Source organism: Salvelinus alpinus, chromosome 6 (genome assembly GCF_045679555.1).
Source record: "Salvelinus alpinus chromosome 6, SLU_Salpinus.1, whole genome shotgun sequence".
Classification (NCBI taxonomy): Eukaryota; Metazoa; Chordata; class Actinopteri; order Salmoniformes; family Salmonidae; genus Salvelinus; species Salvelinus alpinus.
The window spans coordinates 73,570,027-73,581,291 of NC_092091.1; positions in this window are offsets into that span (position 1 = coordinate 73,570,027).

The following is an 11,265-nucleotide window of genomic DNA, read 5'->3' on the forward strand; positions in this document are numbered from 1 at the left end:
AGACATCCTCCTCCCTCATGTGGTACCCTTCCTGCAGGCTCATCCTGACATGACCCTACAGCATGACATAGCCACCAGCCATACTGCTCGTTCTGTGCGTGATTTCCTACAAGACAGGAAAGTCAGTGTTCTGCCATGGCCAGCGAAGAGCCCGGATACCAATCCCATTGAGCATGTCTGGGAATTGTTGGATCGGAGGGTGAGGGCTAGGGCCATTCCCACCAGAAATGTCTGGGAATTTGCAGGTGCCTTAGTGGAAGAGTGGGGTAACATCTCACAGCAAGAACTGGCAAATCTGGTGCAGTCCACGAGGAGGAGATGCACTGCAGTACTTAATGCAGCTGGTGGCCACACCAGATACTGACTGTTACTTTTGATTTTGACTCCCCCTTTGTTCAGGGACACATTATTCCATGTCTGTGGAACTTGTTCAGTTTATGTCTCAGTTGTTGAATCTTATGTTCATACAAATATTTACACATTTTAAGTTTGCTGAAAATGATCGCAGTTGATGAGAGGACGTTTTCTTTTTGCTGAGTTTAGTTATCATGTGTATAGTCATGCTGAATGGTTAAGTGATGATGTCTAGTAGTTATCATGTTGATGGTTGGATACAGTGCTGAATGGTTAAGTTATGATGTCTAGTAGTTATCATGTTGATGGTTGGATACAGTGCTGAATGGTTAAGTGATGATGGCTAGTAGTTATCATGTTGATGGTTGGATACAGTGCTGAATGGTTAAGTGATGATTTCTAGTAGTTATCATGTTGATGTTGGATACAGTGCTGAAATGTAAGTGATAATTCCACCTAGTGGTTAAAGTGAGATATCAACTCACCATAGAGGTAAAATGGTGGTATTACAGACTTGCCAATGGCTCTTTCTCAATGAATCCATCCTCCTCGCATCTTTCCTCCTCTGCTCCTCAAAACACATTGGATAATATGGTCCAAGAGAAGTGACCTTGGACTGTCTCCTCTAATAGTGTTGTGAAGGAGGAGAGGAGATACAAGGAGAGGAGACAGGAGAGGAATCTAGGAAAGACTAATTGAGATAGAGCCTTAGTGTCAGAGAGAGACATAGAGGAAGAAGAAAATTAAGAGAATAAAAACTAAAAAACTAAAACATTGAATTGTTTTAGATTTAGAGGATATTATGTAGACATGCAATCAGTAAAATGCTTGTATTAATAGTTTTTATTAGTATGTAAGTCTCTCTGGATGAGGGCTTCTGTTAAATGACAAAAATGTACATTTAATGTAAATTGCCATAGGCTTATGCTTGTTTTTTTATTTATATCTTGATAATGTTTTTGCATATTAAATAATTTGCATAAATGGTTTTTATCATAACAACAAAGTAAAGTAATAAAGGAACAATGTCCTCTAACCAGCTTCCTGATGGAATGTGATTGGATTATTAAAAAAGTATCGTTTGCAGTTGGACACACACAGAAAGCAGAACAGTACTGAGAGGGCACGCCCGAATGAATGCATGAGCATACACACAAGTCTGAAGTTCCCCTTTTACAACCTCTGAGAAAGATGCAAACATTGATTCATAGGTCATTTAGTTTATAATGTAGGAAACCATCATGTTCTTTAGAGTCTCAGCTTTCAATATAGTAGTTATAATAGTTTATAATGTAGGAAACCATGGTGTTCTTTAGAGAGTCTCAGCTTTCAATATAGTAGTTATAATAGTTGATAGGCGTTTTTGTGAGAAGACCGATTTTTGGGACGTATCATGGTCTGAAAAACACCCCTCTAACTCTGCCACGTTTCACCAGAGATGTGGAAGTGTGATATCGGCGGAAGAGATGGATTATGACGCAGTCCATGCAAAAAAACACAGATTTTGATGGGGATTTCTTAAATATGTTAATTAGATTTTGGCGGGGCACGACTATTGTAGTCAAAGGGTTAAGTAATGAAGGAACAATGTCCTAGCAGGTCTAACAGCTTCCTGCTTAAATGTGATTGGATCATTAAAACAGTGTGACCTGCAGTTGGACACACACACACACACACACACACACACACACACACACACAAACATTATAGATTTAAAAAAGGCCCATATATGGCATAGGGCCATTGGTGATGTATAAATATATTGGTTGCTGGCCACAGAGTGCAACCCATAACGTGACCTCAGTTTGAAGGCTGGGGTGTCAAAGCCTCAGTAATGCTATATGATCTATGTGCAAATTCACTGTGTCCGATATTTTATCTGATAAAATATATGATTACTTCAATTCTATCTTGAATCATACTGAATGTTTCAAACAGATGTGCACGGTGGAACACAAAATGTTTCCATTAAAACAGTGTGACCTGGACACACACAGAGGGCAGAACAGTACTGAGAGGGCACACACACACACACAAAATGATGCTAATGAATTGTGATAATGACTCACAGCCTTCACTAAACAAGGGACAACGTGTAGGTGACCAATGAAAACACAATGCACCAGTGGACCTGTCTACTACATACCCACACACTCATTATGGTGTCTATCTGCTGTTGTGTCTCTTCCTGGAGGTTGCCTTCTGCTCAAACCACTGGTTAAGGTGTGAAGTCCTCCCTACACCTGTAACACTGTACGTTCTCAGACACAACAGACTGAAAAACTAAAGCAGCTGTTTAACAGGATATACAACATAATATACTGTCTGTTGTACTGTGTGCAGATCCATAAAGTACCACAGTATATTTTAAGGTAGTAATTAGAATTAGTCTTCATATGGAGCAGTCTGAGGAGATTTATGCTAATTAAGACAGTGCCAGAATAACAACCTATCCCTCAACGTAGCCAAGACTAAGGAGATGATTGTGGACTACAGGACAAGGAGGACTGAGCACGTCCCCATTCTCATCGACGGGGCTGTAGTGGAGCAGGTTGAGAGCTTCAAGTTCCTCGGTGTCCACATCAACAACAAACTAGAATGGTCCATACACACCAAGACAGTCGTGAAGAGGGCACAACAAAACCTATTACCCCCCAGGAAACTAAAAAGATTTGTCATGGGTCCTGAGGTCCTCAAAAGGTTCTACAGCTGCAACATCGAGAGCATCCTGACTGGTTGCATCACTGCCTAGTACGGCAATTGCTCGGCCTCTGACCGCAAGGCACTACAGAGGGTAGTGCGTACCGCCCAGTACATCACTGGGGCTAAGCTGCCTGCCTTCCAGGACCTCTACACCAGGCGGTGTCAGAGGAAGGCCCTAAAAATTGTCAAAGTCCCCAGCCACCCCAGTCATAGACTGTTCTCTCTACTACCACATGGCAAGCAGTACCGGAGTGCCAAGTCTAGGACAAAAAGGCTACTCAACAGTTTTTACCCCCAATCCATAAGACTCCTGAACAGGTAACCAAATGGTTACCCGGACTATTTGCATTGTGACCCCCCCCAACCCTCTTTTTACGCTGCTGCTTCTCTGTTTATCACATATGCATAGTCACTTTAACTATACATTCATGTACATACTACCTCAATTAGGCCGACCAACCAGTGCTCCCGCACATTGGCTAACCGGGCTATCTACATTGTGTCCCGCCATCCACCATCCTGACAACCCCTCTTTTACGCTACTGCTACTCTCTGTTCATCATACAGTCACTTTAACCATATCTACATGTACATACTACCTCAATCAGCCTGACTAACCGGTGTCTATATGTAGCCTCGCTACTTTTATAGCCTCGCTACTGTATATAGCCTGTCTTTTTACTGTTGTTTTATTTCTTTACTTAGCTATTGTTCACCTAACACCTTTTTTGCACTATTGGTTAGAGCCTGTAAGTAAGCATTTCACTGTAAGGTCTACAGCGGTTGACTTCGGCACATGTGACAAATACACTTTGATTTGATTTGAGGAAGAGCTGTGTACAGGATACTGTGAACAGGAAGAGCTGTGGACAGGATACTGTGGACAGGAAGAGCTGTGGACAGGATACGATGAACAGGACCATAGATAAACAACCTGAATCTCAGAACACCGGTAAATACACCGTAGTCATAGAGACACACGCGTGGAAATCTAAACTAATAGTTATTATTCTTCCAATTGACACACAAACAATTTAGCTTATGTTAATGTGATGAGGTTGGCCCATGCCCCATGCCCCAAGGCTTCAAAAGTAAACTGAGTAAAATAAACTGTAACAAACAGATTATTAATATTTAAAAACAGAATACAATGTGTCTTCCATATGAAGGTACCTTACTTCACAAGGAAAACTTTTGAAATGACATACTTATGGAAATAATACATAAAATCCTAAATACTACAGCTCCGAAATGAAAGGTTGTTCCTTCAAGACTAGAAGTTAATTGTTCTGAAATGATGTCTTCTAACTGCAGAAACATACATTATTATGTTCATAAAGTCCTACGTAACTCGCAACTGTGTATTTCCAACCTGGTCTCAGAGCATTTTGTATTATCCTGTACGTAAATCTGAAACACTCCATTTAGTATGACATGTTACCTTTCATATGGTATGTATCAATTTGTGGATAAGCATTATCCATTTTGTATAATATGTTACGAATTACAATGTGTATGATATGTTACAAATTACAATGTGTATGATATGTTACGAATTAGCAAAACGTACAATATGTTATAAATTTGCTTAACATATAATATGTCCTGAATTCTACTAACATTAGCTAAATGGCTAATTTTGGCAAGGCTAGGAGTTAACTGTAACTGGTCACTATATTTCATGTTAATGTGAGAAGCTGTATCTTTAACAACCACAAGTCCCCCTCAACAGGAAGAGAGATGGGGTGAGAAAACATCACTTTAAATACAGCTATTCTTCCTCCATTTACAGATGATACAACAGAGATCCTTCATACTTTGGGATTATATGAGGCGAATTATATTTTACACTTAAATCAAATTTAGACAGTCATTGGTGACAATGGGAGACTAAGTGAAACTTTGAATTAAAGAGTTACTTCAGGAATGTTGCCCTTATCTACTTCCCCAGAGACAGATGAGCTTATGGATAACATTTTTATGACTGTGTCCAATATGAAGGAAGTTAGAGGTAGTTTTGTGAGCCAATGCTAACTACAGGTAGCCTGATGACTGGAGGTGAATGGCAAGCTAGCAGATACCCAGGAAATCAGCTCCTATTGATTTTCATTTTGGAAATCTGTTCCCAAGTATACTACAGAGAAAAACACCAATGTAAGCAAGGTTTGAAAATATGAAGTTATCTGACTGTTTTTAACCCTGTAAGTGCTGGTATTAACCATGATATCTGACTGTTTTTAACCCTGTAGGTACTGGTATTAACCATGATATCTGACTGTTTTTAACCCTGTAGGTACTGGTATGAACCATGATATCTGACTGTTTTTAACCCTGAAGGTACTAGTATTAACCATGATATCTGACTGTTGTTAACCCTGTAGGTACTGGTATTAACCATGACATCTGACTGTTGTTAACCCTGAAGGTACTGGTATTAACCATGATATCTGACTGTTGTTAACCCTGTAGGTACTGGTATTAACCATGATATCTGACTGTTGTTAACCCTGTAGATACTGGTATTAACCATGATATCTGACTGTTGTTAACCCTGTAGGTACTGGTATGAACCATGATATCTGACTGTTGTTAACCCTGTAGGTACTGGTATTAACCATGACATCTGACTGTTGTTAACCCTGAAGGTACTGGTATTAACCATGATATCTGACTGTTGTTAACCCTGTAGGTACTGGTATTAACCATGATATCTGACTGTTGTTAACCCTGTAGATACTGGTATTAACCATGATATCTGACTGTTGTTAACCCTGTAGGTACTGGTATGAACCATGATATCTGAATGTTTTTAACCCTGTAGGTACTGGTATGAACCATGATATCTGACTGTTTTTAACCCTCTAGGTACTGGTGTTAACCATGATATCTGACTGTTGTTAACCCTGAAGGTACTAGTATTAACCATGATATCTGACTGTTGTTAACCCTGTAGGTACTGGTATTAACCATGATATCTGAATGTTTTTAACCCTGTAGGTACTGGTATTAACCATGATATCTGACTGTTTTTAACCCTGTAGGTACTGGTATTAACCATGATATCTGACTGTTATTAACCCTGTGGGTACTGGTATTGACCATGATATCTGACTGTTTTTAACCCTGTAGGTACTGGTATTAACCATGATATCTGACTGTTGTTAACCCTGTATGTACTGGTATTAACCATGATATCTGACTGTTGTTAACCCTGTAGGTACTGGTATTAACCATGATATCTGACTGTTTTTAACCCCGTAGGTACTGGTATTAACCATGATATCTGACTGTTGTTAACCCTGTAGGTACTGGTATTAACCATGATATCTGACTGTTTTAACCCTGTAGGTACTGGTATTAACCATGATATCTGACTGTTTTTAACCCTGTAGGTACTGGTATTAATAATTATCCTCTTGAGAATACAGGGGGTGCTGTTTCAACTTTGACATTTTGCGTCTCCAAATTAAACTGCCTCCTACTCAATTCTTGCTCGTACAATATGCATATTATTATTACTATTGGAAAGAAAACAATCAGTAGTTTCTAAAACCGTTTAAATTATGTCTGTGGGTGGAACAGAACTCCTTCTACAGCGAAAATCCTGACATGACTTGCGAAGGTCTGAGAATTATACTCTGATCTGGGCTCAGTTTTAAAGTCTGTGTATATCCTATGGCTGGAAATGAACTGCACCCGCCTTCCCCTGGATGTCAGTAACCAATGAGAAGTGGAATGGAGTCTCTACGTAGCTGTCCGAGGTTATAAAGCCAGGTGGAACGAGAGTACCTTCCTTTTTCTTGTTCGTCATGGCGCAAGGAGAGAGCTCAGGATGAAATTTTTGAACGCTCAGTTATCGACCTTAGATGTATCCGTCTGTAATTTAATTAAATATAGGTGATGGAAACATCATAACGTAGTTATTTTAAACCGAGTTATATCAGTTTATGCGAGTATATTGTTATTTTCGGCATTTTCTTAGTATTCTATTATCAGGGTTAGACAATGTCTGTTCCACATGGCTGTTGTTAGCTGCTACATACGAAGTTGAAGACGATGTTTTACAATCAAGAAACGATTCTTCTGGACAATGGACACATTGACCAAGATACTGATGGAAGCTCGTCCAAAAGTAGGAACTATTTATTATGTTATTCCGTATTTATGTGGAAAAATGTAATAGTGTTCGGTCGCCATTTTTAAAGGCACTGGTCTGGCTGCAACGCACACTATATGTCTAGTAAATTTTAAAAATCTAACACAGCGTTTGCATTAAGAACTAATTTATCTTTCAATTGGTGTCCAACATATATTTTTTAGTCAAGTTTATGAATAGTTTTTTTATTATACTAGGCGCTAATTCATGATGGCGCCGGCTGGAATGCATGCAATGTTTTGATAGATTACATCGATTTATGCTGCTAAATATGCAAATTTTCGAACAAAAGCTATATGCATTGTGTAATATGATGTTACAGGACTGTCATCTGAAGAATTCTGAGAAGGTTAGTGAAAAAATTAATATATTTTGGTGGCGATAACGATATCGCCCCATTTGCCTGGATTCAATGCTGGGGTGATGTTAGCTCATGTGGTATGCTAATATAACGATTTATTGTGGTTTCGCTGTAAAACACTTAGGAAATCTGAAATATTGTCTGGATTCACAAGATGTTGGGCTTTCAATTGCTGTATGCTGTGTATTTTTCAGAAATGTTTTAGGATTAGTTTTTTGGTAATTGACGTCGGTCTCTGTAATTATTCCGGCTGCTTCCAACGCTATTTCAGATTGCAGCTGCAATGTAGGACTGTGATTTATACCTGAAAAATGCACATTTTTCAAAAGAAACCTATGCTATACCATAAATATGTTATCAGACTGTCATCTTATGAAGTTGTTTCTTGGTTAGTGGCTATATATATCTTTATTTTGTCGAATTAGTGATAGCTACTGACGCAGGAAAAAAATGGTGGAGAAAAAAAAGTGGTGTCTTTTGCTAACGTGGTTAGCTAATAGATTTACATATTGTGTCTTCCCTGTAAAACATTTTAAAAATCAGAAATGATGCCTGGATTCACAAGATCTGTATCTTTCATCTGGTGTCTTGGACTTGTGATTTAATGATATTTAGATGCTTGTATTTACTTGTGACGCTATGCTAGGCTATGCTAGTCAGCTTTTTAACTGTGGGGGGGATCCCGGATCCGGGATGAGTACCAATGAAAGGTTTTAACCATGATATCTGACTGTTTTTAACCCTGTAGGTACTGATATTAACCATGATATCTGACTGTTTTTAACCCTGTAGGTACTGGTATCAACCATGATATCTGACTGTTGTAAACCCTGTAGGTACTGGTATTAACCATGATATCAAACTGTTTTTAACCCTGTAGGTACTGGTATTAACCATGATATCTGACTGTTGTTAACCCTGTAGGTACTGGTATTAACCATGATATCTGACTGTTGTTAACCCTGTAGGTACTGGTATTAACCATGATATCTGACTGTTGTAAACCCTGTAGGTACTGATATTAACCATGATATCAAACTGTTTTTAACCCTGTAGGTAGTGGTATTAACCATGATATCTGACTGTTGTTAACCTTGTAGGTACTGGTATTAAGCATGATATCTGACTGTTTTTAACCCGAATCCAGATGGTGAGTCACATATATTTAATATAATATCTAACAGCCTCAAGATAATTCTGAAATTTCCGTAACTCCCCCTACCTTTCACCTTTCTGCTGATTTGGACCGTCTGTTAACTCCCAAATATACATCAACATGTTCAGTAGGTCCAGGACTACAAACATGGGTCATTATAATGTCCATATAATAGATTTGACACTACAAACGGCTCCAAGTGGATATTGAGGGTGGGTAGTCTTAACCAGTGAGGAGGAGATGTCAACAGTAACCACCGTGTCTCTCCTCTACATTTACCTTTTAGTCATTTAGCAGATGCTCTTATCCAGAGAGACTTACACAACCAATTAGGGTGCCTTGCTCAAGAGCACATCGACAGATGTTTTATGTTGTCGGCTCGCGTTTCAAAGAAGCAGCAAACTTTCGGTTACTGGCCCAACGATCTTAACTTCTAGGCTACCTGCCGCCCTCTCTCTTAATGAACCTGATTGTTCAAGGAGGTTTTGAGTGACAGCTGGTTGAATGACTGAAAAGATTAACTTCACTTCCCTCTTTTTGGACCCATATGGGGGAACAACAATCAAATATGAGCATCTGATATTGTGCTTGTATGTAACTTGACAAAAAATATTGACTGTCAAAGATTTTTAAGTAACATCCTTTGATACCCTTTGATATCTCTTCTACACTCATTGATTGGTGATACAGTCAACTCCTATACAGTGTATGTAATGGTTGTTTGGTACGGTTGAGAATGTTTTTACCAGGCCTAAATTGAAGCATGTAAATATCTGTAGGATTTATTTGAATTAGAAATTGTGTACGCACAAAGTCAAATGTACTAACTTCAAGTTGTATCTGATGATGTGTGAAAGATAACTACTGGTCCACAGGAAGCAACAAACAGGAAATGAGTAAGACTTTTATTAATATCATACTACAAACAAATACAACAACAGGTTTGTGTCCATGCATGTGTACGTGTACGTGTGTGTGCGTGCTTGTGCGTGCATGTGTGTGTGAGGGTGTGTGTGTGTGGGTTTGAGACAGAGAGACTGTGTGTGTGTGAGAGAGAGAGACAGAGAGACAGAGAGACAGAGAGGAAGAGAGACAGAGAGAGAGACAGAGAGAGAGACAGAGAGAGAGACAGAGAGAGAGACAGAGAGAGAGACAGAGAGAGAGACAGAGAGAGAGAATGAAGGAGGAAGTTGTGTGCACTGTAGGCTACTGTATGTGTTACAGTATGTTGTCATGGTGATGTTACAATGCTTTCTCACAAATCCAGTTGAGTTTCCTGTCACATGACAAGTCGTTCCATGCCTCTAGAGAACTTTGTTCATTACGTATCTCAACACAGTCCTCCTTACCATATTCTGGTTTGCCAGCACCATTATCAGCCTGATGTAGTGTAGACCGGTACCTACAGGGTTAAAACAGTCAGATATCATGGTTAATACTAGTACCTACAGGGATAACAACAGTCAGATATCATGGTTAATACCAGTTGTCCAAATTAGGTGAAGGTTAGGGTTAAGGTAAGGGTCAGTTTTAGGTTTTGTCTATAATCTGTATGTCAATGTGATGCTGGTCAGAAAAGTCCCTCATGTTGAGTATAATACCTACTTGTATAAGTGTTTGTCTCCCCCTACTGGCTGTTTTCTACAAGCTCAGTTTCTTCCTTCTATTTATGTGACCTTGACCCATAATGATAGATAGAGGACACATCTTTATATCTGTTCAATTATAGTGTCTGTGACAACGTGTGCAGCACCACTGAGGCTACAACCCATAGGAAAACCCACCCAGTTAACTACCTTGAATACTTTAAAATGGTGGAAGGATGGTGTATTTCTAATAGGTGCTAATTACACACACACATACTGCAATAGGCAAAAGCTCACCATGGTCACAAATTGTGTATTTCTAATAGGTGCTAATTACACACACACATACTGCAATAGGCAAAAGCTCACCATGGTCACAAATTGTGTATTTCTAATAGGTGCTAATTACACACACACATACTGCAATAGGCAAAAGCTCACCATGGTCACAAATTGTGTATTTCTAATAGGTGCTAATTACACACACACATACTGCAATAGGCAAAAGCTCACCATGGTCACAAATTGTGTATTTCTAATAGGTGCTAATTACACACACACATACTGCAATAGGCAAAAGCTCACCATGGTCACAAATTGTGTATTTCTAATAGGTGCTAATTACACACACACATACTGCAATAGGCAAAAGCTCACCATGGTCACAAATTGTGTATTTCTAATAGGTGCTAATTACACACACACATACTGCAATAGGCAAAAGCTCACCATGGTCACAAATTGTGTATTTCTAATAGGTGCTAATTACACACACACATACTGCAATAGGCAAAAGCTCACCATGGTCACAAATTGTGTATTTCTAATAGGTGCTAATTACACACACACATACTGCAATAGGCAAAAGCTCACCATGGTCACAAATTGTGTATTTCTAATAGGTGTCTGTCTTTATTTCACAGTCGCAGCGATTCTGATTGGGAGCCAA